This window comes from Ranitomeya variabilis, chromosome 1 (assembly GCF_051348905.1).
Source record: "Ranitomeya variabilis isolate aRanVar5 chromosome 1, aRanVar5.hap1, whole genome shotgun sequence".
NCBI classification, from domain to species: domain Eukaryota; kingdom Metazoa; phylum Chordata; class Amphibia; order Anura; family Dendrobatidae; genus Ranitomeya; species Ranitomeya variabilis.
Genome location: NC_135232.1, coordinates 534206804 through 534231441, shown reverse-complemented (window position 1 = coordinate 534231441; position 24638 = coordinate 534206804). Strand labels below are relative to the sequence as shown.

The following is a 24638-nucleotide window of genomic DNA, read 5'->3' as shown; positions in this document are numbered from 1 at the left end:
AGAATCCATAATAACAGGGTCTGTACCACAGGACTGGCGTATAGCAAATGTGGTGCCAATATTCAAAAAAGGGGCAAAAACTGAACTTGGTAATTATAGGCCAGTAAGCTTAACCTCTACTGTGGGTAAAATCCTGGAGGGCATTCTAAGGGATACTATACTGGAGTATCTGAAGAGGAATAACCTTATGACCCAGTATCAGCACGGGTTTACTAGGGAGTCGGGACCGTTCATGTCAGACTAATTTGATCAGCTTCTATGAAGAGGTAAGTTCCGGACTGGACCAAGGGAACCCAGTGGACGTAGTGTATATGGACTTTTCCAAAGCTTTTGATACGGTGCCACACAAAAGGTTGTTACATAAAATGAGAGTAATGGGGATAGGGGAAAATATGTGTAAGTGGGTTGAGAGCTGGCTCAGGGATAGGAAACAAAGGGTGGTTATTAATGGAGCACACTCGAACTGGGTTGCGGTTAGCAGTGGGGTACCACAGGGGTCAGTATTGGGCCCTCTTCTTTTTAACATATTTATTAATGACCTTGTAGGGGGCATTCAGAGTAGAATTTCAATATTTGTAGATGACACTAAACTCTGCAGGATAATCAATACAGGGGAGGACAATTTTATATTACAGGATGATTTATATAAACTAGAAGCTTGGGCTGATAAATGGCAAATGAGCTTTAATGGGGATAAATGTAAGGTCATGCACTTGGGTAGAAGTAATAAGATGTATAACTATGTGCTTAATTCTAAAACTCTGGGCAAAACCGTCAATGAAAAAGACCTGGGTATATGGGTGGATGACAAACTCATATTCAGTGGCCAGTGTCAGGCAGCTGCTACAAAGGCAAATAAAATAATGGGATGTATTAAAAGAGGCATAGATGCTCATGAGGAGAACATAATTTTACCTCTATACAAGTCACTAGTTCGACCACACTTAGAATACTGTGCACAGTTCTGGTCTCCGGTGTATAAGAAAGACATAGCTGAACTGGAGCAGGTGCAGAGAAGAGCGACCAAGGTTATTAGAGGACTGGGGGGTCTGCAATACCAAGATAGGTTATTACACTTGGGGCTATTTAGTTTGGAAAAACGAAGACTAAGGGGTGATCTTATTTTAATGTATAAATATATGAGGGGACAGTACAAAGACCTTTCTGATGATCTTTTTAATCATAGACCTGAGACAGGGACAAGGGGGCATCCTCTACGTCTGGAGGAAAGAAGGTTTAAGCATAATAACAGACGTGGATTCTTTACTGTAAGAGCAGTGAGACTATGGAACTCTCTGCCGTATGATGTTGTAATGAGTGATTCATTAATTAAATTTAAGAGGGGACTGGATGCCTTTCTGGAAAAGTATAATGTTACAGGGTATATACACTAGATTCCTTGATAAGGCGTTGATCCAGGGAACTAGTCTGATTGCCGTATGTGGAGTCGGGAAGGAATTTTTTTCCCCATGGTGGAGTTACTCTTTGCCACATGGGTTTTTTTTGCCTTCCTCTGGATCAACATGTTAGGGCATGTTAGGTTAGGCTATGGGTTGAACTAGATGGACTTACAGTCTTCCTTCAACCTTAATAACTATGTAACTATGTATTGACCTCATGAGCGGAGGTTAGAGCGAGCCCAGTGTAGGCAGAGGTTTCGGCTGGCTCCCACCTTCGCCAAACCTTTGGAATCTCCAGTCCAGGCCTCTGAGTCACATGAAGCCATGGAAGTGTCACGAGCAGGATCTAAGTCCCGGACCACTCGTGCACTCCAGGTTTGTCATGTTTGCCAGCAGTCAGGACATCTTGCCACCAGATGTTCCCAGCGGTCGAGGAAACGTCAGCGTCTAGTGGTAGTAGGTGGAGGTACACTAGACATGGCAACGTTTGCCTCCAAATTGTCCTTTAAGGGGACAATTACTATAGGTCCATTTTCCCACTCGGTAGAGCTCTGCGTGGATTCTGGGGCGGAGGGCAATTTTATGTCATCTGCCTTCGCCCAACGTCACGCAATTCCCCTGGTAATGTTAGCTCAACCAGTGACCGTACGAGTGGTAAATGGGTCGACACTGCCCTCACAGATAACACACCAGACCATCCCTTTCACTCTGTCCATGTCGCCATCTCATCAGGAGATTATATCTCTGCTCGTCATTCCTGAGGGAATCGACAAGATCCTGTTAGGGATGCCTTGGCTACGGTACCATTCTCCTCATATTGAGTGGTCCACAGGTAGAATTTTGGGATGGGGTGAATCTTGTGGGGGTAGATGTCAGAGGGAATGTGTTCAGGTTGCTACTACTGAGGTACCCGCAGATCCATCCTCTCTCCCCAAGCAATATTGGCCCTATGCGGACATGTTCTCCAAAAGAGCTGCGGAGACCCTTCCGCCTTACCGCCCCTATGACTGTCCTATTGACCTCTTGCCTGGTGCTGAGTCTCCCTGGGGTCGAGTCTATCCATTTTTCTCTTCCGGAGACGGAGGCAATGTCACAGTACATCCAGGAAAATCTGGCAAGAGGATTCATTAGGAAGTCAGTGTCACCTGCAGGGGCTGGGTTCTTCTTCGTGCAGAAGAAGAATGGAGAACTAGGTCCATGCATAGATTACAGGGGTCTTAACGCCATCACCGTTAAGAATAAGTATCCTCTGCCCCTGATATCTGAGCTCTTTGATAGGCTTCGGGGAGCAAGGGTATTTACAAAATTAGATCTGCGGGGTGCTTACAACTACCGTAGTGTTGAGCGATACCGTCCGATACTTGAAAGTATCGGTATCGGATAGTATCGGCCGATACCCGAAAAATATCGGATATCGCCGATACCGATACCCGATACCAATGCATTTCAATGGGATGCAAAGTATCGGAATGGTTCCCAGGGTCTGAAGGAGAGGAAACTCTCCTTCAGGCCCTGGGATCCATATTCATGTGTAAAATAAAGAATTAAAATTAAAAATATGGATATACTCACCTCTCCGGTGGCCCCTGGATCTTACCACTGTAACCGGGAGTCTCCGTTCCTAAGAATGAGCGCGTGAAGGGCCTTTGATGATGTCGCGGCTTCTGATTGGTCGCGTGACCGCTCATGTGACCGCTCACGCGACCAATCAGAAGCCGTGACGTCAGCCGCGACGTCATCGAAGGTCCTTCATGGGCTCATTCTTAGGAACGGAGGCTCCCGGTTACAGCGGTAAGGTCCAGGGGTATAGAGTATATGGATATATATGTTTATATGTATATATGAGTATATCCATATTTTTTATTTTAATTCTTTATTTTACACATGAGTATGGTTCCGATACCGATTCCCGATACCACAAAAGTATCGGAACTCGGTATCGGAATTCCGATACCGCAAGTATCGGCCGATACCCGATACTTGCGGTATCGGAATGTTCAACACTACTTACAACCTGATTCGCATCCGTGAGGGGGACGAATGGAAGATGGCTTTTAACACCAGGGATGGGCACTATGAATATCTGGTGATGCCCTTCAGGCTCTGTAATGCCCCAGCCGTTTTCCAAGACTTTGTGAACGACATCTTCCGGGATATGTTCTCCACCTCACTCGTAGTCTATCTGGATGATATTCTCATCTACTCTCCAGATATTTACTCCCACCGGAGAGATGTTTGCAGAGTCTTTGACCTCTTGCGGGCAAATTCCCTCTACGCAAAGTTGGAGAAATGTGTGTTTGAGCAGGAATCCTTACCTTTCCTGGGCTACATCATCTCTGCCCAGGGATTGGCTATGGATCCTGCCAAACTACAGGCTGTGATGGACTGGCAGGAACCCCATTCTCTTAAAGCGGTACAGCGCTTTATGGGGTGCATTAATTGCTATCGCCAGTACATTCCACACTTCTCAACTTTGGTAGCTCCCTTGGTTGCCCTCACCAAGAAGGAAGCAAATCCCAAATTGTGGTCTGAGGAGGTCTCCAAAGCCTTTAACTCCATTAAGTCACACTTCGCTAGCGCTCCCATCCTACATCGCCCCGATGTAGATAAGCCATTTATAATGGAGGTGGATGCCTCATCTGTTGGTGCTGGAGCAGTCCTTTTCCAAAAGGATGCTCAAGGTCGGAAGCATCCTTGCTTCTTCTTTTCTAAGACATTCTCACCAGCTGAGAGGAATTATTCCATCGGGGACAGGGAGTTGCTAGCCATGAAGTTGGCCTTCTCGGAGTGGAGACATCTCTTGGAGGGAGCTCGTTTTCCCTTCCAAGTCTTCACAGATCACAACAATTTGGTGTACCTGCAGACAGCCCAGCGGTTAAATTCTCGTCAGGCAAGGTGGTCCTTGTTCTTCTCCTGGTTCCATTTCACCCTCCATTTTCTTTCTGGGGAGAAGAACATTCGTGCCGACGCTCTCTCTTGCTCCGTTGTATCATCTGAGGAGGAGGAAGAGGAGCCTCGGCTTATTGTCCCCACCGAGAGTCTGAGAACTGTGGCCCCGGTTTCGCTCGAGTCTGTGCCTCCGGGCAAGACTTTTGTACCATCCAATCTGCATCCGGAGGTTCTCTCTTGGGCTCACTCGTCCAGGGTGGGTGGACATTTTGGGTCCAAAAGGACATCTGAGCTACTGGCAAGGACATATTGGTGGCCGCATATGGCTCGCGATGTTGCAGACTATGTTCGGGCGTGTGTCTCTTGCGCCAAAAACAAGTCTCCTTGGCAACGGCCAGCTGGGTTGCTTTACCTCCTGCCGGTGGCGAACAGGCCCTGGGAGATGGTCGGGATGGACTTTGTGGTGGGCTTACCCAAGTCTCGTAACTGCACCATTATATGGGTGATCACTGACCATTTTTCCAAGATGGTGCACTTGGTGCCTCTTCCATGGCTACCTTCTGCACGGGCTCTGGCAGTGTTGTTCATCAGACATATTTTTCGCCTACACGGTATGCCGGACAAAATTGTCAGTGACCGGGGTCCCCAGTTTGCGTCTCGATTCTGGAGAGAGCTTTGTCGTCCTCTCAGTATTGAGTTGAATCTCTCCTCGGCTTATCATCCCGAGACGAATGGGTTGACTGAGAGGGCCAGCCAGACCCTGGTCACATATTTACGACATTTTGTTTCTGCCAGGCAGGATGACTGGGCATCCTTTCTACCGTGGGCAGAGTTTGCGCTTAACAACGCTGTAGCTGACTCCACCGGTCAGACTGCATTCCTCCTAAATTACGGCCAGCATCCACGTGTCCCTGTGCCCATGCCTGTGTCTTCTGCTGACTCCAGGGTGGCAGACTGGGCTGTGGAGGCATGGGACATTTGGGATCGCACTCAGGATGCTATTCGGGCCTCCAAGGAGAGAATGAGGTCCTCCGCCGATGCTCATCGGCGACCCACTCCGACCTTTGCTCCTGGCGACTTGGTGTGGCTCTCCGCCCGTAACATCAGGCTGCGAGTTGAGTCCACTAAGTTTTCAACTCGCTACTTGGGTCCCTTCAAGGTCCTCGAACAGGTTAACCCTGTGGTCTACCGTCTGGCCCTTCCTCCACGCCTGGGTATCACCGACACCTTTCATGTGTCCCTCTTGAAGCCCGTATACATGTCCCGGTTTTCCGAGTCATCTGCCGGGACATCGGGTTCGTCTATGAGACTATTAGGGGTGCAAGGTGGTACGTGGCAAAAAATTCTATTTGGTGGATTGGAAGGGTTATGGTCCAAAGGACAGGTCCTGGGAGCCTGCTGAACACATTCGAGCCCCAGAGCTCATTTCTGCCTTCGAGCGTAGCGAGGTCCAAGGAGGGGGGGTAATGTTAGGTGTCGAGTTCCCGCCTCTGCACAGGGGGAATCTCGAGCCATCTCCACTGCGGTCTCCCATTCTTCTCCTGCCGCAGTGGAGTCTGCTCAGCAGAGACGTTGGTCCAGGCGTCTTGCTCAGTCTCACTCTGTGCATAGAGTTACTGCTGCTTTTCCAGCTTCTGCCATTAAAGCCAATGCTGGGCAGCAGCGAGCAGACACTTTTGGGACTAAGTCCTGCTTTTTCCCTTCTGAGCATGCCCAGGGCAAGATCTCCCATTGGAGATCAAAGGTCACATGCTCAGATACTGCAGCTGATCCAATTGGTCCTCCAGGAAGGTCCTGAAGGTGCTGAACTTCTGTGGCAGCTTTCCATTGGTCCTTTTTGGAAGGTCCTGTACGTGCTGCAGCTATATAAGCTTCGCATGACCGCACGGCCATGCGCTAGTGTACATTTGTATACGTGTGTGTGTTGATGAGTGCAAGTCGTTATTTAAGTGCTAGTGCGGCGCCGTGCGCTTATAGAGCGCTTTCCTATCCCAAGTCTGGGTGGTTAGTGGCGTCCGCCAAAGCGGCACAGCATGCACTCTTGTGCTTTAAGTTTCTGTTACTTTGACACCCCAGTTGCGGTGTCGAAAGCAAGCGGTCTGTAAGTACTCTAATCCAGTGTCTTGGGATAGAGTCCTGAGACTCCTTGCTTGCGCTCTTGGTGCGGTACCGCGGCCCTGTGAAGCAACAGGGTTTGCTTCTTCACACAGGGTGAAGTTAACCCGTGTGTGTATCCACATTGTACCGCCATATAGTCCATCATTAATCAGCAGCAGGTTCCATCTCTGCACAGTGGACCCCGGGCTGCGAACGCACCTTATACCATCTCTCTTATAATTTGGTGCGTTCCGCTAGCCCTAACATTACACTAGCACCAGAGTCTGGCTAGTAATGACGGACAAACAGCAATCCTTGCTGTACATCCAGCAGCTGGAGGGTAGGTTGGCGGCTCTCGAGCGCACAACCTCAGCTGTGGATGTAACCGCAGTTGCTGTTCAGGCTGCTAGCGTGGCTGCAGCAACCTTGTCCACTGCCACCCCTGTACGGACTCTATCTCGCCTCCCGCTGCCAGAAAAATTTTCTAGTGATAGTAAGTCTTGTAGAGACTCTCGTTAGGAAAAGAAAGTACTCATCCTCTCATCCGCGTACACAGGGTTTGAACGCCCACATTGCAAGACTAATCTCATTAGAGATGATGCCCTACCGGTTGGTTTAAAGCGAAGCTTTCAAAGACTCTGATGGCCTACGCAGTAACACGCTATGACCTATCCAGTCGACACTTTTTTGCGAGAAAAGCCATCCCAGCCCTCCACCAGCATGTCAAAGACCGCATTGTCCATGCACTGAGGCAATCAATAAGTAGGAAGGTGCACCTCACAACAGATGCATGGACCAGTAGGCATGGCCAGTGATGTTACATGTCCATCACGGCCCACTGGGTTAATGTGGTGGATGCAGGGTCCACAGGGGACAGCCATAGTGGGACAGTTCGGCCTAGCCCACGGTCTAGGAAACAGTTGGCTGTAGGCGTTCGCTACCCCCTCTCCTCCTCCTCCTCCAGAAGCGAAAGCTCGTATACAGAGCGCAGTTGCACAACCACTCCATCCGCAGCTGCCAGTGTTGCACACGAGGAGTCCCATTATCGAACAGCTAGTGGTAAGCGTCAGCAGGCTGTGTTGGAAATGAAGTGTTTGGGCGACAACAGACACACCGCGGAAGTACTGGCCAAGTACTTGCAGCAAGAAACTCAGTCATGGCTGGGCAGTGTACATCTTGAGGCAGGCAAGGTAGTCAGTGATAACGGAAGGAATTTTATGGCTGCCATAGCCCTTTCAGAACTGAAACACATACCTTGCCTGGCTCACACCTTGAACCTGGTGGTGCAGTGCTTCCTGAAAAATTATCCGGGGTTACCATCCCTGCTCCAGAAGGTGCGAAGACTTTGCTCGCACATCCGCCGGTCGCCCATACACTCCAGCCGTATGCTGAACCATCAGCGATCGCTGAATCTTCCCCAGCACCGCCTAATAATCGATGTTGCAACAAGGTGGAACTCCACACTGCACATGCTTCAGAGGCTGTGCGAACAGAGGTGTGCTGTAATGTATTTGTGGGAGGATACACATACATGGGCAGGCAGTTGGATGGCAGACATGGAGTTGTCAGGTGTGCAGCGGTCGAAGCTACAAGACCTCTGTCAAGTCCTTCAGTGTTTTGAGGAATGCACATGGCTGGTAAGTGCAGACGACGCCATCATAAGCATGAGCATCCCACTAATGCGTCTGCTGATGCAAAGTTTGACGCACATTAAGGAGCAGGCATCTGCAGCCGAGGAGAAGGGAAGCCTTGATGACAGTCACCCATTGTCTGCTCAGGGAACTCTCCTGGATGAGGTGGTGGACGAAGAGGAGGAGGAGAAGGATGATGGGGATGAATATTTATGGGAGGAGGATGCTTCTCAGGGGGCAATAGAAACTCGTGGCATTGCAAGGTCAGGTAGAGGGTTTTTACGGGAGACAAGTGATGTTGATTTGCAAAAAAGTGCTCCTCAACCCAGCACAAGCAGTGAATTGACACCTGGAACATTGGCCCACATGGCTGAGTATGCCTTGAGTATCCTCAAAACTGTACAAACCAATGCCACCAGTTTACTCCTGTTACCATTTTTGAACTGCTTGGAGCCTACTTTTTTAAATGTGGGCCTACAAACTGTGTCTGCGCCACTCATTACAGCTGTCCTCCACTGCACAAAGCTATGCCGCCTGTTTACTCCTGTTTCCATTTTTGAACTGCTTGGAGCCTACTTTTTTAATGTGGGCCTACAAACTGTGTCTGCGCCACTCATTACAGCTGTCCTCCACTGCACAAAGCTATGCCGCCTGTTTACTCCTGTTACCAATTTTGAACTGCATTTAGCCTACTTACTTTTTGGGGCCTACTAACTGTGTCAGCCTCCCATTACAGTTGTCCTCCACTGCACAAAGCTATGCTGCCTGTTTACTCCTGTTTCGAATATTAAACTGCATTTGGCCTACTTGTTTGGTTGGGCCTACTAACGGTGTCTGCCGCTGCTTGTTGTTCTCCACTGAACAAAGCTGAGCCGCCAGTTTACTCCTGTTTCGAATATTAAACTGCATTTGGCCTACTTGTTTGGTTGGGCCTACTAACGGTGTCTGCCGCTCCTTGCTTTTCTCCTCCACTGAACAAAGCTGAGCCGCCAGTTTACTCCTGTTTCGAATATTAAACTGCATTTGGCCTACTTGTTTGGTTGGGCCTACTAACGGTGTCTGCCGCTCCTTGCTTTTCTCCTCCACTGAACAAAGCTAAGCCGCCAGTTTACTCCTGTTTCGAATATTAAACTGCATTTGGCCTACTTGTTTGGTTGGGCCTACTAATGGTGTCTGCCGCTGCTTGTTGTTCTCCACTGAACAAAGCTGAGCCGCCAGTTTACTCCTGTTTCGAATATTAAACTGCATTTGGCCTACTTGTGTAGTTGGGCCTACTAACGGTGTCTGCCGCTGCTTGTTGTTCTCCTCCACTGAACAAAGCTGAGCTGCCAGTTTACTCCTGTTTCGAATATTAAACTGCATTTGGCCTACTTGTTTGGTTGGGCCTACTATCGGTGTCTGCCGCTCCTTGCTTTTCTCCTCCACTGAACAGAGCTGAGCCGCCAGTTTACTCCTGTTTCGAATATTAAACTGCATTTGGCCTACTTGTTTGGTTGGGCCTACTAACGGTGTCTGCCGCTGCTTGTTGTTCTCCTCCCCTGAACAAAGCTGAGCTGCCAGTTTACTCCTGTTTCGAATATTAAACTGCATTTGGCCTACTTGTTTGGTTGAGCCTACTATAGGTGTCTGCCGCTCCTTGCTTTTCTCCTCCACTGAACAGAGCTGAGCCGCCAGTTTACTCCTGTTTCGAATATTAAACTGCATTTGGCCTACTTGTTTGGTTGGGCCTACTAACGGTGTCTAACGCTCCTTGCTGTTCTCCTCCACTGAACAAAGCAGTGCCACCTGTTTACTCCTGTTACCAATTTTGAACTGCATTTAGCCTACTTACTTATTTGGGCCTACTCACTGTGTCAGCCACTCCTTACAGTTGTCCTCCACTGAACAAAGCAATGCCGTCTGGTTAGTCCTGTTACCAATTTTTTTTTTTTTTTTTTTTTTCAAATTATAATTACAACGCAAAAAAAAAAAAAATTATATATATATATATATATATATATATATATATATATATATATATATATATATATATATATATATATATATTATAACAACTGTTTTAGGACAAATGGTATTTACTCGCTGTCCAGGTTTGCCAAATCTTTGCTACCTTTTTTCTCCTAGTGCGAGACTGAGACAACATTAATTCATATTTACAATTCACATTCAGCTTTTCGGTCAGCTCTTTTAGGGTTGGAGGAAAGGTCTCCTTCCATTTTCTAGCCAACAATATTCGAGCTGCTATCAGTATATGTGATATCAACCCTCTAATTTGTTTAGGAAATATTTCCAAACCAATGTGTAAAATCACCATTGAGGGTGTGATTTGTGCCGTTACCCCTGAAATCTCCATAATCAGCTTCAACACACTGCCCCAAAAGGATAGAAGCCTCGGGCACGAGTACCAGATATGTCTCTGGTTGCCTACTTGTCCACATCCTCGCCAACATAAATGGGAGGATTGCGGATTAAATTTTGCAATTCTCTCTGGGCATAGATACCATCTCATTTGAGTCTTCTTTAATTGTTCCACGTGATTTATACAGGATGACACTCTCTTAACCTCCTTTATGCTATTTCCCCATAGTTCTAATTCTAATACCTCCCCTAACTCTAGCTCCCATTTTTCCATATAAGGCAGTTTAATCTCTTCAACTGGGTTAATTAAAGCTCTATAAAACACTGATATTCCTTTTATAGTTGAGTTGGACCTGATGTTACTATGAGTTTTCCCATCTTTCCCTCTCCCATAGTGCCAGAATATCTCGCTTTTACAATTTTATTTAAAAAATTCCTAATTTGTAAATACTGATAAAAATATTTTCGTATTCCGGTATATTTATTGGCTAATTGATCAAAAGGGATAACTCCAGTGATTTCCATTATGTCTGCTAAAGTTTGTATACCCGCCCCTCGCCATTGTTGGAGGTTTAAATAGGGAATATGGGGCTCAATGGCATATATTGACAATGTTTCACATGGTATCCCTAGCAGCGAGGGTATTAACAATCTCCATAACCGGATTGCCGCCTGCATTGTTGTCAATAACGGGGAGGTGGGTCCCATTTGAATTAACTCTGTCTCTAGCGCCAGACGCGTGGAACCCCGTCTAGAATAAAAATTTTCTATCCGCATCCATCTGTGGTTTCCATTCATCTGCCACCATTCTTTTAAACCCACTAATATTGAGGCTCTATGATATGCCATTAAATCCGGGACTCCCATCCCCCCTACTTCCATAGGTAGATATAGTGACGCCCTTGCTACGCGTGGTTTCTTATATGCCCATATATATTTACTAACTAGTAGTTGTAAATCATTAATATATTTTTTTGGTATATTTAGGGGGAGGGTCCTAAAATAATACAAAATCTTTGGTAAGGCTATCATTTTGAAAGCATTAATACGGGCTACCCAGGAAGTGGTGATTTTATGCATATCTTCTAATAAAATTTTAATTTGTGTATGTAGATTTGTAAAGTTTACTTTTATTATCTGATCTGTAGTTGTCAACATTATCCCTAAATAAGGAATTCCTTCTTTTAACCACTGAAATGAAAATAATTTCTTCATATCTTGTATGGACTCTATTGACATTGCCACTGGAAGAATTGATGATTTATTCAGGTTTAATTTATAAAATGATATCTCACTGAATTCCTTCAGCTCCTCTAAGACTGTCGATAAGGACTGTTTAATATTCAAACAAGAGATAATAATATCATCCGCATAAAGACTTATTTTATGAGCTTCCTTCCCTACCATTACCCCTGAAATTAAAGGCGAGATCCTAATCCTTTCCGCCAGTGGTTCCATACATAGAACAAAGATTATTGGGGACAGGGGGCAGCCCTGTCGCGTCCTGTTTGTTATATAAAAAGGTTCCGATAGAGCACCCGCCTTCCACACTCTTGCCGAAGGGGCCGCATATATGGCTAAAATAGCTGCGAGAATTGATCCTCCCAACCCAAATTTTTCCAGAACTGCCCGGACATATCCCCAGTGCACCCTGTCAAAGGCCTTCTCTGCGTCCAATGACAGGAATGCACTGGGGAGGCCTGACAGCTCCGCAATCCGAACTAAATCTATCATTCGGCGTATTCCATCTTTCGCCTCTCTACCCCTCACAAACCCTACCTGGTCTGGTGAGACCAGATCTGGAATAATCTGATTTAAACGAGAGGCTAACATTTTGGTAAAAAATTTTATATCGGTGTTCAAGAGAGCTATAGGTCTAAAATTTTCTGGGGTTATGAGTGTTTTACCGGGTTTCGGTAAAGTGACAATGGTAGCCTCCAAGTTGACTTTAGCGATTGACCCCTCGTCCTTCCACCTCGAAAATATTCTCAATAAGAAAGGAACTAGCTCCTCCTGAAAAGTTTGATAATAATAATTAGGAAATCCATCCGGCCCAGGCGCGCTAGCCCTCTTAGATTGTTTTATGGTCGAAATAATCTCTTCTTTTGTAAAGGGGGCATTCAGATAGCTCAATTGCTCATCTGAAATCTTAGGGAGATTCACGGATCTAAGATAATTTTTTATTCCCTGCGCCGAGGGTTGTGGGATCCCCGGGTCACTCCCCAGATTATACAGCTTTGTGTAATATTTAACAAATTCCTCAGCTATTCCCATAGGGTTTCTCACATGAGACCCATCTGACTTCAAAATATATTCAATCCTATTCTTTATCTCTCTTTTTTTTTATTCTTCGAGCAAGGAGGGCCCCCCCTTTGTCCCCAGCGGAATACCACTTCATTTTTAATTTACGCATGTTATGCGCATGCGCAGACAGCATTGAATCTCGCAATTTAAATCTGATTGAAAATATTTCAGTAGTGATTGGAGGGGTAACCACCTTCTTGTTGATAGATTCTAAGGTTTGCAATCTGCCCAAAAGTTCTCTTTTTTCCTTCTCCTTTCCTTGTTTCAGGATAGACGCTTGTTGTAATAACACCCCCCTTATAACCGCTTTATGTGCCATCCACAAGGTTTCATCATTGATCTCCCCATTGTCATTTTTATCAAAATATTCCCTTACTGCAGAACCTACTATCGAAGATACCTTTTCATTCAGGAGTATTTCCTCATTCATGCGCCACCTGAATATGGGCGTATGTTGATAAGACAATGAAATCTTAAGATATATGGGGGCGTGATCCGACCATGTTATCAGACCAATCTTTGCTTCCATACTCCTTAAGGGCTGTCCCACACGTCCAGATAATTCCGGTACCGGAATAAATCGGTACCGGAGTTATCCGTGTCCGTGTGCCTGGGAACTCACGGAGGCCATACGTGTGGCACATGTGTGCCGCCCGTATGGCGAGTGGGTACCACACGGAGCGTGTGGTACCCACTCTGCATGGTGCTGAAGCTGCGATTCATATCCTCTCTGCAGTAGCGTTTGCTGCAGAGAAAATATGAAGAATAGTGTTAAAAATAAAGATTTAGGTGTCCGCCGCCCCCCACCCCCTGTGCGCCCCCCCGCTGGTCAGAAAATACTTACCCGCTCCCTCCTGGTCTGGCCGCGGCTTCTCCTGCATGCGGTCACGTGGGGCCGATCATTTACAGTCATGAATATGTGGCTCCACCTCCCATAGGGGCGGAGCCGACTATTCATGATTGTAAATAATCGGCCCCACGTGACCGCATACAGTAGGAGGCGCGGCCAGACCAGGAAGGAGCGAGGGAGCGGGTGAGTATTTTCTGATCAGCGGGGGGGCGCACAGGGGGTGGGGGGGCGGCGGACACATGGATCTTTATTTTTAACACTATTCTTCATATTTTCTCTATAGCAAACGCTGCTACAGGGAAGATATGAATACCGGCTTCAGCACCATGTGGGGGGGACAGCGCTTACTGTAGCGCTGTCTCCTGCACGCACACGGACCCCAGACGGAGAATGTCCGTGTGAGATCCGTGTTTTACGCGGACCCATTGACTCTATTGGGTCCGTGTAAAACGTGCGCTCCCACGAACACTGACATGTCTCCGTGTTTGGCACACGGAGACACGGTCCGCAAAAAATCAATGACATCTGAACAGATGCATTGATTTTTATGGGTCTACGTGTGTCAGTGGCTCCGGTACGTGAGGAAACTGTCACCTCACGTACCGGAGCCACTGACGTGTGAAACCGGCCTAATAAAATGTTATCATCTACCAGGAAATAATCTATTCTGCTGTATGTGTGGTGTCGGTGGGAGAAAAAAGTATAATCTCTTTCTCATGCTTGGACATATCTCCAATAATCATGATAATGAAATTCGAGAGCTAATGATCTCAACTCCCCTCGACTCCGCACTCCCCCTCGAGAACTATCCATCTCTCTGCTCATAGGAAGATTAAAATCCCCACACACTATTTTACCTCCTTTTCCAACTGCCTGTATTTTTTTAAATACCTTTCTAATGAATTTTCCTTGGCCTCTGTTCGGTGCATATATTGTTGCTAATGTATGTAATATCCCATTTAAAGTACAGGACAAAATCAAAAATCTCCCTTCTGAGTCTACATATGTCTGTAACACTTCACATGCCACTGTGTGTTTAATTATAATACAGACCCCACATTTTTTAACCGTATTATTAGAAAAAAAAATATGTGGAAACTGATTATGATGAAATCTCCCATTATCTATTTCAAGCAGATGTGTCTCCTGTAAACAAATTATTTCTGCTTGTGATTTTAACACCTCTGACCAAACCATGCTCCTTTTACTAGGGGAATTCATGCCTTTAACATTTAATGACATTATTTTTATACTCATTACAACATATATGTATCTTCTGCTATAAAATTCTCCACCTCCTTACCCTTTGAACTAATCCTATTAAATACACTGGTATCCAACACTATAAAACAAGCAGTTATCTCCGTCTCTTTCAGACCCAAAGCTGCACTGAAATATACAAAAAAAAAAGGCAAAAAATACAACACAAAAAAAAAAAAAAAAAACACGAAAATTAAAGCAACATATATTCAATGTCCTATGGTTGATCACAAATACCATAGGGGAGGCCCTGTACCTCGGGCAGCGGGCAGAAAAAAAAAACATCTGCCTTATTGGGGTCTGGAAAACAAGATTTGTCTCCAGATAATGTCTAGAGGTCCGGCCACGAGGCCTGCATTCTCGCTCCAATAGACTTTATACTTTAGACCATTCATTTGTTACTTTCTTCCCTTTTCCCACTTTAACAGGGGCACAGGCAATTTTCCACGCTGCTAATTTCTCCTCAGCTGATATAAGTGAGGTACAAGTCACTATATTACCTTCATATGTTATATGGAGTTTCACAGGATTAAACCCCCATTTATATCTAATGTTAGCGTCCCTCAAGGCCGCGCATACATGTGCATATTCTCTGCGCTTTGCCAGTGTTGCTGCTGATAAGTCTGAATACACCTGTAACCCTTGAAATTCCGTAGGGAGTGTAAGGGGCTTTCTTGTTTGTTGTATAAATGTTTCCTTGGTAGGAAAACGCAGCAATCTGGCCAAAGTGTCTCTAGGATATGTAGAATCCAGGTGTATTGGTCTTGGAATCCTGTGAACCCTTTCAATAAGCAATTCTGCAGGCGAAAAGTCAGGTAGCACCGCAGCCAAAAATCTTAACACAAAGGGGGCCAGCTGTTTATCTATTATGTCCTCCGGGATACCTCGAACTCTGATATTCTGCCTTCTGGATCTGTCTTCTAAATCATTTAATTTGTCATACACTTTAGACAACTCATTTTTTAAAATCTCATTTTCATCCACAAGAGCATTAATGGTTGTCGTGTATTCTCCCATTTTAGATTCTATATGGGCTGTTCTATCTCCCAGGGAATCCACATCTTTCCTCATCTCACTTAGCATTTCGTACAGATCTTCTTTCAGTGATGCCCGCACTTTAGCTATAAACTCATTCATATCCCCTTTTGTCAGTGGGGGTGAGCTGCTACTGCTGCTGCCCTCATTGTGCTGGGATGGTGCAGTGCTTCTCCCACTTCTCCCCCCTCCTCTCTGAGGGGAGCGTGGCTCACTAGGTGGAGTAGCTGGAATTACCTTTCCTCTCGCGTGTACTGTCTGGCCTCCGGGATAGAAGTCTGGCAGCCTTGGAGGTGATGTTTGTTTGCTCTTCCCCCGGGTCATCATGTAGCTGGAGATGATAAGCAGTAATCAGCAGTAATCAGATCCTCTGGCAGGAACAACTGGCACTCAGTACAGCTCTGTGAGAGAGATAAAGCAGCTTTGGTGTCTCTCAATGCAGCTTCAGCACGGGAAGCAGTTATAAGGCCATGTGCACACGTTAAGTATTTTTCGCGTTTTTTTCGCGTTTTTTCGCTATAAAAACGTGATAAAAACGCGAAAAAAACGCTTACATATGCCTCCTATTATTTTAAGTGTATTCCGCATTTTTTGTGCAAATGTAGCCTTTTTTTCCGCGAAAAAATCGCATCGCGGAAAAAAAAGCAACATGTTCATTAAAATGCGGAATTGCAGGGGATTCCGCACACCTAGGGGTCCATTGATCTGCTTACTTCCCGCACGGGGCTGTGCCCACGATGCGGGAAGTAAGCAGATCATATGCGGTTGGTACCCAGGGTGGAGGAGAGGAGACTCTCCTCCACGCACTGGGCACCATATAAGTGGTCATAAAAAAAGAATTAAAATAAAAAATAGTCCTATACTCACCCTCGATGTCTTCCCGCCTCCACTGCACGCTGTCGCTTCAGTTCCTGTAGCTGATGTGCGGCGAAGGACCTTGCCGATGACGTCACTGTCCTGTGATTGGTCGTGAGCGGTCATGTGACCGCTCACGTGACCGTGACGTCACGGAAGGTCCTGTGCGCACACGCCAGCTATAGAAAGAGGAACGGACGCTGCTGAGGAGATGTCTGGGTGAGTATAAGCATTTTTTTATTTTTTTTATTATTTTTAAACATTCTATCTTTTACTATAGATGCTGCATAAGCTGCATCTATAGTAAAAAGTTGGTCACACTTGTCAAACGCTATGTTTGACAAGTGTGACCAACCTGTCAGTCAGTTTTCCAAGCGATGCTACAGATCGCTTGGAAAACTTTAGCATTCTGCAAGCTAATTACGCTTGCAGAATGCTAAAAAAACACGAAAAAAACAGAAAAAAAACGCAAAAAAAAAAATGCGGATTTCTTGCAGAAAATTTCCGGTTTTCTTCAGGAAATTTCTGCAAGAAATCCACAACGTGTGCACATACCCTAATAGAAAAGTCCTTGGCAGCAAAGAAACTCTGTAAGCCGGCTTGAGCTGCTGACAGCCTCGTGGCTTGGAGCCTCACAGACTAGGCGTCGGTCACATCAGCATCCGGTCACGCCCCCAAGCCTCCCTGTTACCAATTTTGAACTGCATTTAGCCTACTTACTTATTTGGGCCTACTCACTGTGTCAGCCACTCCTTACAGTTGTCCTCCGCTGAACAAAGCAATGCCGCCTGGTTAGTCCTGTTACCAATTTTGAACTGCATTTAGCCCACTTTATTATTTGGGCCTATATCTGTGTTTACTCCTAATCCTGCCCATTGCCCAGCCACTGCTAGATGAGTCTGCTGGTACATTGACCCAGACCACTACATTCCCCTTGCACTCTACACAGCCAGAATCTGATCCTGCTGAGAGTCAGGTTCCCCTTCCCGCATACTATACCACCTTACACGTGGACAAACAGGAAGGTGTAGATGAAAGTGCAGGTCCCTTCATCAAGTGGGGGGGCATACTCGTTGGCGACGTCACTCACACAGGGCCCCTCATAGTACGCAAAAGTGTCTCTGCCGGTGGGAGGCGCCACCGCCGTCAAACACACCGCCGTACTTTGAGGGGCCCTGTGCCAGTGCCAATGCGAACAAGTGCCCCCCCCCTGCTTGCTCAGGATCACAGCACTTGCAAAGTTTAAATACTTACCTCTCCCTGCTCCACCGCCGTGACGTAGTCCGCGTTTCCTGGGCCCACGAAAAACTTGAGCCAGCCCTACCCCCCACAACTTTAGCCAAATGACCTCCAATTTTCAATGCCTAACTATTATTATAAGGTAGATTAAGATTGACAAATGACAAGCTTAAGTAACAAGAATTTATGTTTTTGGCATTAAAATGGGCACTGTACGTGTTTTCCTGTCTTCCACTCACTGCCGACTTTGATAACCCATTGACTTGCATTGGGTTTCGTGTTTCGGTCGGCCCCCGACTTTTCGCAATAATCGGCCGATTTCACCCGACCCAACTTTTGACAGTGGGGTTTCGCGAAACCCGACTCGATCCTAAAAAAGTAAGTCGCTCAACTCTAATCACTACTCCTTAAGGAAAAGACAACAGAGGAGTCCCGCTGTATCACCAAACTCATACCCTCACTATATTAGGAGGGAAGCACCACCCTCTTCTGATCCCTCCTCCTAAGAGGACACCGAGACTCAGAGCTTACTTGGGGAGATGGTTGAGCCTGGCCACTAATCCCTGGTAGCACCATAGCTGCCTCCACTGGAGAAGAAAGGGTAGGTTTGAGAAGGACGTCAGCTATTGTAATTCCCAGGCAACAGTCTGTCAAATATAGAATACAGTCTGTATAGAGTCTTGTGCTTGGGTGCGAGGAAACACAGAAGACACAGGCTTGCTTAAGTTGTTCTTATATTACTTCATACAAGTAAGCATACCGCTAGGGAAAGGTTTAACACAGTACAGGTACAGAGGCAGGAGACATGACAGGCAGGAATAAACCCTTAAATCCAGCATAACTCACAGAAATGAGTTCAAAATCTCTCTCTCTCTTACTTCCCTTGCAAATGCTGATGGTAAGTTGAGGGATTCCTGAGTCCAGACTTGTTCCAAGGATCCGAAGTAGGAGGTGGTGGAAATAATAAGTCCAAGACTTCCAGGAGCAGGTCACAGGTAAACTGCAGACATGATTTTGAAGCACTGATTAATCAGATGATTCTGCTTAAAAGGGCAAGTGGCAGAGAACAGGGCGGTAACATAGAAACTGAAAACTCCATGCTGATTAAGGGCAAGGTAGATGCAGCAGGACAGAAAGGACAATGGCCGACAGGGCAAAACTAGGTTCAATTTAAAAATAACAGCATATATGGCAAAGAGTCTGAGAACCTTACACAGTCTTTACAAGACTTGCCCCAACTAACTACTTCACTGGTCTGCCAATCAATGACCGGATTGTGTCTCATCAGCCAGAGAAGGCATAAGATGATAGGAGTTGGCAAACCCTCCAAGACGTAGCTCCATAGAAACTCTTCACTCTTCACTGGTCACCAATGACATCAGCTGACCAGCAGCAAAGTAGCTGCCAGCAAGGATACTTATATTAACCCCTTGCTGGCCCAAATAGGAAAAAAAGCTACATTTAAATTTTAGTAGAAACCAGAGCGGCCACAAATCCAAAAATGAATTTAGACAGTCTCAAACCGTGCAGTCGAACCTGCAGCTAAATGGACTTATTATATCCTGTGTTTTGTACCTGTTTGCCTGGAAACTATTTTCTAGTGGTGCAGTTTATGTTGAGTGAAATAAACCAGCAAGACTTGTAAATAGTGTTGAGCATTCCGATATCGCAAGTATCGGGTATCGGCCGATACTTAGCGGTATCGGAATTCCGATACCGAGATCCGATACTTGCCGAGTATCGGATACCGGAATCGGAAGTTCCCAGGATTCAAACTGCACAACTTTGTACAAACTCAGCCAATGAGACTGATTCCAAGTGTGGGCACATCCTGTTCAGCATGGAGGGCCTGAAACTACTGGCAAGGCTGTGATTGGCTGCTGAAATGATGTCATGATGCAGTTTAAAAGTCGCTGGCGCCATTTTGCGCTCACTCTGCTGTGAATTCAGTTAGTGACAGGACGCTGTTTGCTGACTGAGGGCCAGTTTAGAGATAGCGATTTGCTTCTTTGTGCTTTTCAAAGGCTAATTTAGCAACCGCTGTGTTCACCTACTAATCACCTTGCTTTTGCCTTGTAGCGCTGTTTTCACAGCGATCTGCAAGGTCTGTGTGTGTGTGTGTGAGTGCAGCCCACTCTCTAGTCTGAGTGCAGCCATAGGCCATCCATAGCTGGTTGTATTCAGTTCAGGGAGGGTGGTTCATTGCCTCATACTGTTCTTTTTTTTTTTTTTTTTTTCCAAGTAGTGTAGTCTGCTGTTAATTTTTTCCAAAAAATCCTATTAGTGTCTTTCCACCCGTCTCCAGCTAACTTGTGGAAAAACACTACATAGGATAACGTAGAGGAGGGTTTTTGGGCCTTACAGCGCCGTTTACGGCTGTCTGCACGGTCTCCGTGTGACTGCAGCTCGCCCTGTAGTCTGTGAGCAGCCATAGCCTGGTTGTGTCCAGCTCAGGGTTCTTCACTGCGTCATACCGCAAAATCAATTTTCCTTTTGTTTTAAGTAGTGCAGGCTGCTGCACATTTTTTCAAAAAATTCCTATTAGTGTCTTTCCACCCGTCTCCAGCTAACTTGTGGAAAAACACTACATAGGATAACGTAGAGGAGGGTTTTTGGCCCGTGCAGTGCCGTTTACGGCTGTCTGCACGGTCTCCGTGTGACTACAGCTCGCCCTGTAGTCTGTGAGCAGTCATAGCCTGGTTGTCTCCAGCTCAGGGTTCTTCACTGCGTCATACCATAAAATCAATTTTCCTTTTCTTTTAAGTAGTGCAGGCTGCTGCACATTTTTTCAAAAAATTCCTATTAGTGTCTTTCCACCCGTCTCCAGCTAACTTGTGGAAAAACACTACATAGGATAACGTAGAGGAGGGTTTTTGGGCCTTGCAGCGCCGTTTACGGCTGTCTGCACGGTCTCCGTGTGACTGCAGCTCTCTCTGTTGTCAGTTCAGCCCCCAAAAAATGAATAAATAATAAAGTTCACCAAACACACCAGTGAAACCACTTTACATTTGTGTAGGCCACATTAGCTCATATTAAAGTCTAGTCCACACTTTAGAAAATTAGTGTTTCTTATACCTGTTAGGAGTTGTTCAGGAATAAGCCCACAAAGCCGTTAGTACTTTTCTGCTTATCTTTATCAGTCAACCAAGATGAAGAAGGCAGTGAGTAAGGCACGTGGGCGTGGGCGCGGAGCAGGGAGAGGACGTGGGGATTCTGTGCCTGCTGCGGGCACCGGTGACTCATCAGCACCCACTTTCACCAGGGAACAGTCCTTCATGCGCAGCTTTGTCGCAGAGCGCCGTACACCGCTGCTGCGTGAAGACCAAATTGAAGCCGTTGTTGGATGGATGGCAGCTAATGCATCAACTTCAATTAGTGCCACATCCTCTCAGACACAGAGCACTGGAGAGCAGCCATCTGTCTCTTCACCACCTGCCAAATTGCCCAGGCAGACAGAGAGCCCAGGACAGGAGCCGTCTCTACTTCTGTTCTCTGAATCTCTTGGCTTGGAAACAGGGGGCCAGCCAAGCAGCATTGGAGAAATGGAAGAAGAGGCAGGGTGCAGTGATGCCCAACAGCTTTTTCTCTCTTCCTCTGAAGAGGCGGGTGGGCCAGTGCCTCCGGTCACCACATCGCAGGCCGCATCCGCTGATGATGACACTCAGGTGCCACTTTCTTGGTGCGTGCTCTGCTGCTGAGACTACCCAGGAGGAGCAGTTGGGGGAAGAGGGTAGTGTAGATGATGAGGTCCTTGACCCATCTTGGCGTGAGGGACAGGAAGGTGGTGGGAGCAGCTCTGAGGAAGAGATTCCCCGTACGGCCCAAAGAGGGAGAGGGAGGGGGAAGACTGTGGATCCTGCAGCCTCCGCTTTGGCACCCGTTAGGAGCATGTCTCTTCCAAAAGCCAAAAAGGGCGCTCCCAAGACTTGCAGTGCCTGGTCCTTTTTTGACACAGTTGCAGATGACATTTGCTATGTCAAATGCAAGGTGTGTCATCACAAAGTCAAAAGAGGTCGAAATGTCAGCAACCTCAATACCTCCAACATGTGGAAACATGTGCGCACCAGGCATGCGGCGGAGTTAGAAAAACACACTGAAGAGCTAGGCCAACCAACAGCGGCAGCTACCACCTCTTCAGCTCGTGTTGCCTCTTCCTCCAGCTCACACGCAGCTGGTTCGGCTTCCTCCCAGGATCGCCGTGGAAGAACCTCTGGCCTTGTTGTCCAGAGACCCGCTGTAATTCCACCCGCAGCACCACTTTCCCAGTCATCCACACACTCCCAGCCCAGTCTACAGCCATCGGTAGTACAGGCATGGGAGAAAAGGCGGCCTTTCTCGTCAAACCACCCACGAGCACAGGCTCTGACTGCAGGCATTGCCAAACTTCTGTCACTGGAAATGCTGTCATTCAGGCTGGTGGAGACTGACAGCTTCCGTGACTTGATGTCATTGGCAGTCCCACAGTACAATGTGCCCAGCCGCTTTTACTTCAGCAGGCAAGCCGTCCCTGCCCTGCACAAGCATGTGGAGGGACACATAAAACACGCGCTACTGAATGCCGTCAGTAACAAGGTCCACCTCACCACCGATGCGTGGACCAGTCAACATGGACAGGGGCGATACCTTTCCCTCACTGCCCATTGGGTTAATGTCATTGAGCCGGGTACAGACCGTGCGAGTGTCGCAGGACGTGTCCTGCCCACTCCAAGGATTGCAGGAATCCATTCTGTACGCATTGACTCCTCCTCTTACACCAGTTCCTCAGAATCATCGCTGCAGGAGCCGTCACAGTCCACCTCCACATGGACCCGTGATGAACGTTTACCTGTTACGACCGACATGAGCACAGCCGTGGCCAAACGTCAACAGGCCGTCTTGAAATTAATTTCTTTTGGGGAATCGAAGCCACACAGCGCAGGAGCTCTGGAATGCCATCAAGCAGGAGAGCGATGTGTGGTTTGTGCCAGCGAATCTCCAGCCAGGCATGGTAGTGTGTGATAATGGCCGAAATCTGGTGGCAGCTCTGGGCCTCGGCAACCTCACTCACATCCCATGTCTGGCACATGTGCTCAATTTGGTCGTGCAGAGTTTTTTGAGGGACTATCCGGATCTTGATGCACTGCTACACAAGGTCCGCCTAGAGTGTGCACACTTGCGGCGTTCCAGCACGGCAAAAGCGCGCATTGCGGCTCTGCAGCGCCTACACCACCTGCCGGAACATCGCATCATATGTGACCTACCTACCAGGTGGAATTCCACGTTACATATGTTGGTTGTTTGAGCAGCAGCAAGCTGTAATGGAGTACCAGCTGCATCAGGCGCAAAGAAGTCGCACTCCGCACCGTTCCGACTTCACAACCACAGAGTGGGCCACTATGAAGGACGTCTGCCAGGTTTTGCGTCCCTTCGATTATTCCACGCGGATGGCGAGTGCAGATGATGCACTAGTCAGCATGACTGTCCCCCTTATCTGCCTGCTTGAAAAATCACTGCAAGCGCTAAGGGATGATGTTGTGGAAGAGGTGGAGGATGAGGATTCACCATTTCCATCATCTTCTGGACAGTCAGCGCCACGTGGTTCCTCACAAACGCATAGGCAGGGGACAGTTTGTGAGGAGGATGAGGAGGAGTCAATGGAGGAGGAAGACATCCGTCCAGAGGAGGGAGTTACACAATTGTCCAGTACTCAGTGTGTACAGCGAGGGTGGGGTGATGACGAGTGGGCTGATATCACGCCTCCAGCAGGGGACAGCGTTTCTTGGCCAGTTGGCAGTCTGCAGCACATGGTGGATTACATGCTGCAGTGTCTGAGAAATGACCGCCGCATCGCCCACATTCTCAACATGTATGATTATTGGGTGTTCACCCTCCTCGATCCTCGCTACCGGGACAACGTAGAAAGCCTCATCACACCGTTGAACCGGGAGCGAAAAATGCGGGAGTACCAAGACACACTGGTGAATTCCATCATCTTCTCCATTCCAACTGAGAGAAGTGCTGCTAGTGCATTACAAAGCAGCTCAGTGCATCCAGGCAGTGGTGGAGGCTCTGCACAAAGAGGGAGCAGAAGCAGTGCCTCTGCCCAAGGCAAGACCAGTATGGCCCAACTGTGGCACAGTTTTCTGTGCCCGCCACAAAAGTCTACACCATCACAGACGGCTCCAGTCAGCAGGAGGCAACGGTTCCGTCAGATGGTGACAGACCACATGTCTTGCCCTCTTGCTGTACTCCCAGACGGCTCTTCACCTTTCAAGTTTTGGGTCTCAAATCTGGATACATGGCCAGAGCTAAGCCAGTATGCATTGGAGGTGCTGGCTTGCCCTGCGGCTAGTGTATTATCGGAACGTGTCTTTAGTGCTGCAGGTGGTGTACTAACTGACCGTGGCATGCGACTATCCTCCGATAACGTTGACCGGCTTACTTTCCTGAAAATGAACAAGGCCTGGATCTCGCAGGAATTTGCCACTCCTCTTCCTGATTAAATAATTAGGTCACTGTCTACGTTATCCAGGTCTCCTGTTGTGTTCATCTTTCTACCACCTGAACTTAAATTCCTGGGCTCCAACACCGCCAGTTGAGGCTCAGAAGTGCCGTCTGCACAGTCAAAACATACGACCCAGTGTTATTGGGTTTCAGTAACGTCAGCTGATCCCCAGCTGTGTAGCCGGCAATGTGTCCTGCGACCGCCACGCTGACACAACAACTGAAATGTAAGGGAAC

At 47.2% G+C, this 24638-nt stretch overlaps 1 protein-coding gene across 1 annotated transcript in view; it reads left to right on the top strand.

Moving 5' to 3' along the window:
- LOC143766682 (excitatory amino acid transporter 5-like) overlaps positions 1-24638 on the top strand; it is a 2075093-nt gene that overhangs the window by 1385078 nt on the left and 665377 nt on the right. The window lies entirely within an intron of this gene.